Below are 7,286 nucleotides of genomic sequence, written 5' to 3'. Positions count from 1 at the left end.
GGCTCAGACTTTTGGACCCCATTGTATAATCATTCATTTTCTTTGTAATTTCACCAGCTGACGTATATATATATATATATATATATATATATATATATATTGTGCAAAAGATGTGCTCTTTTGTGAAAGTTGATATATATATATATATATATATATATATATATAAAACAACTTTCACAAAAAAGCATATCTTTTGCACAAAATTCTTTACATAAGACATAAGAGCATAAGTGTTATTTTAGTATCACCGAGATACTGTAGTTTATTTTAATTAATTCATATTTTGAATTAGTTTTTCTGTTTATATCTTGTTTTTATTTTAATTTTAGTTAAAGTTTGAGTCGTTTTATTTTAGTCTGAGACACTGATGCAATGCTACATTTCTCCAAACCTGATGAAGAAAGAAACTCATCTATATTTTGCATGTTTTATTTTCATGATTTGTTCACTCAGAGCTTGTAGTCTCATTTTTGACTCATGGACAGACATATGGACATGCAATACAGAGAAACGGCTTTTTATTCCTTGCCTTAGATCCTACAACACTGTTCAACAGTTGTCCTGAAGACTAAATATTACGGCTTAAAAATGTATTTAATTAACTTCCGTGGCAAAAGCAAATGGCAAATGAGTCTAATAGTCTACGATCCTTCATATATCTCTATAAAGTGCTCTGGTGTTATTGAGATTAAACTAAACAGGCCTCAGCAATTCAAGCCACGAGTCTGTTGGTCTATAATGAAAGATAATTAATCCATATCATGCATTATGAGAAAAGTAAATTGCTCAATTATTTCTACGTTAGCGAAATTGTTTTGAATGTGGGTAATTATGTTTCATATTAATGCCCATTAAAGGGATGATGTTGAACTTCTACAGCAGGTAGATTATTGGTCCAAACGATGACATTTATAAAAAAAAAAAAGGTGTTTTTTATTGCAACAGCAGCTACTAGATATGCATACTTACCAATAAAATACATGTTGTGCTTTTCCAAGTAGTTTTGTTGATGCTTTTTCATAAATCACCGTGCTATTATATGTAATTTTCCACCAACAAAAATAAACTGAAAGATTGTGATTGAAATGTTTTGTATGGTAAAGTACATGAAAGCTGTTTGGTACTGTATTATTATCATACTTGTATTCTTCCCGAACAAGTCTCTTATTGAGTTTTTGTTGAACATAAAAATGTCTCGTCACTCACAGTACCTCAGACCAAAAAAACAACACATTATAATAAATATGTATTTATTATAAGTCATTTTTACCTCATGATCCTCATAAATATTATTGATTATTATTTTATAATTATTATTATGCATTATTATAATTATTATTACCATATGGTCAAAACATTTATTTACCAATCTATCTATCTATATGTACCGAGATACTGTAGTTTATTTTAATTAATTCATATTTTGAATTAGTTTTTCTGTTTATATCTTGTTTTTATTTTAATTTTTACTATATAGTTTGTATACAGTATTTCAATTTTCAGTCATTTCAGTACATCACGTTTCACTAGCAGAAATGAAATTAGTTTTATTTTTTAGATTTATTTGATTTCAGTTACAGTTTATTGTATTTCAAGTAACAAAAATGTTTTTAATGGTTTAAGTTGTAGGTAACTATAATAACCCTGGTACGTAAACATTCATGCAAACATGAAAATAAATAAATAACAAGGATAAGAAAATGAAATGAAATGAAAACCTAGTAGGAAGTACTAAAATGTACAAGCATGGCTCCCACAATAACATAGAAGAAATGCAGTAGGTCAAACAGCTATTTTTTGTAAATATTTTGAATCCTGACAGGATTATGGACTGAAATTGCTTTATAATGAATGTTTCCTCTCATGAACCAGTGATTGAATGAGCAAAAACAGGCTTTCAGCTTTCAAGCGTGTGCTTCTCATGTTATTGCCGGCGTTAGTGAGGCCCACGAGAATGAAATCTTGCAATACTTACTGAACATAAACAGCACTGCCATTTTGGGGGGCCTTTCTTGCACCTAAAAGCAATTTTTAACCAAATTTCTGTTATTGCATTTGCAGAAATATGTAATTTTGAGCTCTCCCCAGATGGTTTGAATGGTAAAAGGAAATATCATGTAAGAGCCTCTTTGGGTTGGCCATGCATAAACAACTTTCATAATATTCATGTTTGCCCATTTCAAATCTGTACATCTCAAATTTTAATTAAAGCAATGTGCTAATGAGGAAATATCATAAAGCAGATTTAAAGGAATAGTTCACCCGAAAATGAAAATTTGCTGAAAGTGTGCTCATCCTCAGGCCATCCAAGATTAGGATGAGTTTGTGTCTTCATCAGATTTGTAGAAATGTAGCATTGCATCACTTGCTCACCATTGGAGTGAATGGGTGCCGTCAGAATGAGAGTCCAAACAGCTGATAAAAACATCACAATAATCCACAAGTAATCCACAGCACTCCAGTCCATCAGTTAACATCTGGAGAAGACAAAAGCTGAAACAAATCCAGCATTAAGATGCTTTTAACTAAAATACGAGTCCATAATCCATAATAATGCTTCCTCCAGATAAAAAGTGCATCTCCTGTTGTCTCTCACATCAAAATTCAGCCACATATTTGTTTAGAGCTGTTTAAACGGTGCTTGATCTGTGCAGATTTCTCTCCTGATTCACACCAGAACACTTTTTCACTGGAGGAAGCATTTTTTATGGATTATGTTTCTGCTTTTGTCTTCTCAAGATTATTGTGATGTTTTTATCAGCTGTTTGGACTCTCATTCTGACGGCACCCATTCACTGCAGAGCATCCATTAGTGAGCAAGTGATGCAATGCCAGGTGTTTGCGTACCTCAATGGGGCAAGTTTTTGTTTTTGCTTTATTAAACCTTAAAAACAGAGATTGCAAATTGAAATAAAACATCGGGGGTGTCAAACGCAACTTAACACTTTTGGTTATTTTTAAGGATGCTAAACGCAATGTACGATTATATGTTTTCTCAGTTGTGTTGATGAGGCTGGTAGCTAAATGCATATTTATGAACTTTCAAAAGCAGTGCGCTTCATCTCACTCACACTTCTCCATAACAGTACAACACTCTGTCCTATTTTCATCTCATCCAATTAAGCCAATATCAAATTAAATGCAGTTTCTCAAACTGCTTCAGTTTGAAAGGAAGCTGGAAACTGAATCTGTTTTTCACTCACACTATTGACTGGAAAAAATGAACCACTATATATAATGGCCAATATTACTGATAATGATATCCAGTATAATATGAGTAAAATGAGGATGAAGGGCTGGGAGGCTCTGCCCTATATAGCTCAAAATCAGGACAATCAAAACACTATCATGTGATCAAACTATTGAAAAACAGCTGCATGGATTAATTATTACACAAGTCTCAAAATTAAAGCTTACCAGGGGACTGAGCATGGAGCTATGTTATTATTATATGTGCTCTGCTGAAAAAAATATCTGAATAACAGAGCATTTGCTAATTAATACCTTTATAACCAAACGGCTCCCATGACTGACGCATCTAAAAGTTTTTATATATATGCAATTATACTCAGAAAAATTATATATATATATGTATGTATATATATATATACACACACACACTACCAGTCAAAACTTTTTGCACAGTAAGATTTTTTATGTTTTTTAAAGAATCCTCTTCTGCTCACCAAGGCTGCATTTATTTGATCCAAAATACAGTAAAAGCAGTAATATTGTTAAATATTTTACAATTTAAAAGAGCTGTTTTCTATGTGAATATCTGTTAAAATGTCATTTATTTCTGTGATGCAGCGCTGTATTTTCAGCATCATTACTCCAGTCTTCAGTGTCACATGATCTTCAGAAATCATTCTAATATGCTGATTTGCTGCTCAAAAAAACATGTATTATTGTTATTAATATTTAAAACAGTTGAGTGCATTTTTAAGGATTCTTTGATGAATAGAAAGACCCAAAGATCAGCATTCATCTGAAATAAAAAGCTTTTGTAACATTATACACTCTACCATTCAAAAGCTTGGAGTCAGTATTTGGAGGCAGAAATTATATAAATTAATACTTTTATTTAGCAAGGATGCTTTAAATTGATCAAAAGTGACGATAAAGACATTTATAATGTTACAAAATATTTATATTTCAGATAAATGCTGTTCTTCTGAACTTTCTATTCATCAAAGAAACCTGACAAAATTCCACTCAGCTGTTTTCAACATAACACACTAATAATAAATGTTTTTTTGTTTTTTTTTTGAGCAGCAAATAAGAATATTAGAATGATTTCTGAAGACCATGTGACACTGAAGACTGGAGTAATGATGCTGAAAATACAGCTTTGATCACAGAAATAAATTACAGTTTAAATATATATTCAAATAGAAAGCAGTTATTTTAAATAGTACAAATATTTCACAATATTACTGCTTTTGCTGTATTTTGGATCAAATAAATGCAGGCTTGGAGAGCAGAAGAGACTTTTAAAAAAAAAACATTACAATTACAGTTAAAAAAACTTTTGACTGCTAGTGTATGTAACTGTATGGGAAAAGAAACCATATAAAACAAACAACACTTGTTTCATCATTCCCTCTCACATTAGTGTGCTCATAAGTTGGCATGAAAACACCTAAAGCAGTATTTCCCCTCACGTAGAAAAGTAAACACTGCCACCAAGTGGTGAAAAATGTGACAGCAGGGGGCTCAGTGCTGTGAAAATATTTTTGTTGACCACAGTTTTATCTTAGAAAAGAATATAATGAAATAATTTATCTCACCTCCAGTCCAGACTATGAAACAAAAAAGATAAGCAAGACAAATAAATAAATGAATACCGCATGGCCTCGCAGGTGCTTCCATAGATTTGAACCTTAACACTAAATTTGAACTAGGCCTATATATTGAAATTGCGTTTCTGAAGGCCTGCGACGCAGAGAGTTTAGTTTTCAACACTAATGAAACACATCAGAACCAGATCCAGATACATGTGGTGAGTAGCGATGATTACATAATAACTTTCCAACAACTTGTATGCTTTACAAAGTCAAACTCCAGGCCATATTTTTAGAAATATTAGAAACTAAAAGTTGGACTCAGTAAAAACACATAACGTCACTTAACCAACCTTTCATGATAGAAAATACATTGAACGCCCTAGTATAGTGGATATGAGTTTTGCAGTTTTTAATTCCAAGCTTTATGTTCCTCTATTTTTTTTATTTTATTTTGTCTGAAGGGAAAAGATGGAATGTACCTTGTATTTATCCTGTTGAATGTAGAGTCCATCTGAATCCTGAAGGCCAACAGAGGGAGCTCACACATCTCGAATGCATTTCAGATGAGCTTTATTGCTGTCGAATTAATATACTGATGGGATAAGGAACATAATGCCCTATTATTTTTTTTTAAATCTCCTGTCATTTATTTAGTAGATATTGTGAGGAGGAGATGAGAGCAGAGGCGAGGACATCTCTGCCGTGTCTCATTGTTTATTTGCAGGCATGACCCATTTTAGGGGAAAAAATAATCACCTAGTCAACATTTCAGTAGTGCAGCCACAAATGAGATACGACTTGTGTCAAAATAATATCCAAGCATGCAATATACAACTCTATTAGAAGCCTGGACTAGTGTTTCTTCTTGTGTGCTCCTTTCTCTTTGTGTTTCTGTAAGTCTGAACACTTGAATGTGCACTTGAGATCTTCAAAACACAGACTATTAAAAATCATGGAAAGCATGCTAATATAGGGGAACTTTAAAACTTTATCCTTTATTTATGAACTGGAAAAGTCGTGGAAACTTGTTGGTGCGAGAAGCCTTAAAAACACTGCAAAAAAATAGGCATAGAAACAATTTTCACTCAGAAATTTAGCAAATATTTACAAAGAAACTGCAATTAACTCAGTTTGAGTTTTGAGACTGAAATAGTACTTTCCTGTACAATGTACTAGTGTTGTATTCAAGACCAGCAATCCTGAAATCATCTGAAAAATCCACATTTACTGCCTGAAAAAATCTAATATTTAATCAATAAATATACAATTAGAATAATAAGACACTATATAGAGCCTGTTGCCGATCAAATTGAATCACTAACAAGTGAATTGGTACAATTACAAATGCATAAATATTGTTGTGATTACATAATTTAATTTAATTAAAAAATAAAATTTTGAATATAGAAATGTGATGAAAAAATAAAATGTATGTGAATATCAAACTAAAACCGGCAGAAGGCTAGGTGGCAGCAAACCACTTAATGAGTGAGTCACAGAATCATTTATTCAACCGATTCGTTCAAAGCAGCTGATTCGAATCAGTAAGAAATCACCACTGTGTGTGTGTGTGTTGCTCGGAAACGCACAATAGTTCTGTTATGGATTTGTCTGAAACTATTTTTGTTGCCGAAACAGCAAAAAAAAAAAAAAATAGTCTAAAATGTAATTTACATACTATTTGTTGAATGTTTGTATAAAATCAATATAACGTTTTGTAATCATGCTCATATTTGTGAAGACAGCTCTCTTGCTCTTGTAATATTAATTTTATATGTTATAATATGGGAAAATATCTCATACAAGTAAATTTTTGCAATCATATCTTGAATTCTTTTGGGCATTTGTATTCATTTTGGTGAACTTTTTTACACAATTCCCCATTAAATTCTGACCGGGCACAGCAGTATCAAAAGAAACATAATTAGAAATAAGTTATTGATTGCATTCGAAGCAAGAAGTTTTACATCATCACATTAATGATGTTAACAAATAAATCAGTCAATTTAGTGATACCCTTACCAAAAAGTAGTATACTTCAAGTTTATTACTGAAAGTATACTTTCCTATTTTAGTTTAAAAGAAGTATACTAATAGCACACTTGAATAAACTTCTTTTTCGTAAGGGTATCCCTGCAGTTGTGGTCTTCACACAGACACTAGTCACACAGACAGGCCCCTCCCACGATAGTTTGATTGACAGTAGCGTTTCAGCACAGACTGGACTGGTGTCTTACCTTAGCTCCGCCCTGAGTGACTGTCATCAGTCCGCCATTGTTTCACCGCCGGAGCAGATGTAGACAAGAATGACTCCTAACGAGCGATTGAGGTGTTCTGTTGTTGGATGTTACTCCCGACATCTGAGCCGCTGAAGACGCAGTGGATTACATTGTTTCTGAAGGGAATGCGCCCCGATCTACATAAACGCGTCTATGTTCGCGCGAATCATTCATGATCCAGCCTCATCTACAGAAGAAGTGAGTATAATGTTTTGTAATG

Source organism: Sinocyclocheilus anshuiensis, unplaced genomic scaffold (assembly GCF_001515605.1).
Source record: "Sinocyclocheilus anshuiensis isolate Anshui unplaced genomic scaffold, SAMN03320099.WGS_v1.1 scaffold244, whole genome shotgun sequence".
In the NCBI taxonomy this organism is placed as follows: Eukaryota; Metazoa; Chordata; class Actinopteri; order Cypriniformes; family Cyprinidae; genus Sinocyclocheilus; species Sinocyclocheilus anshuiensis.
The sequence above is the reverse complement of the archived record's forward strand: the minus strand, read 5'-3'. Positions refer to the sequence as shown.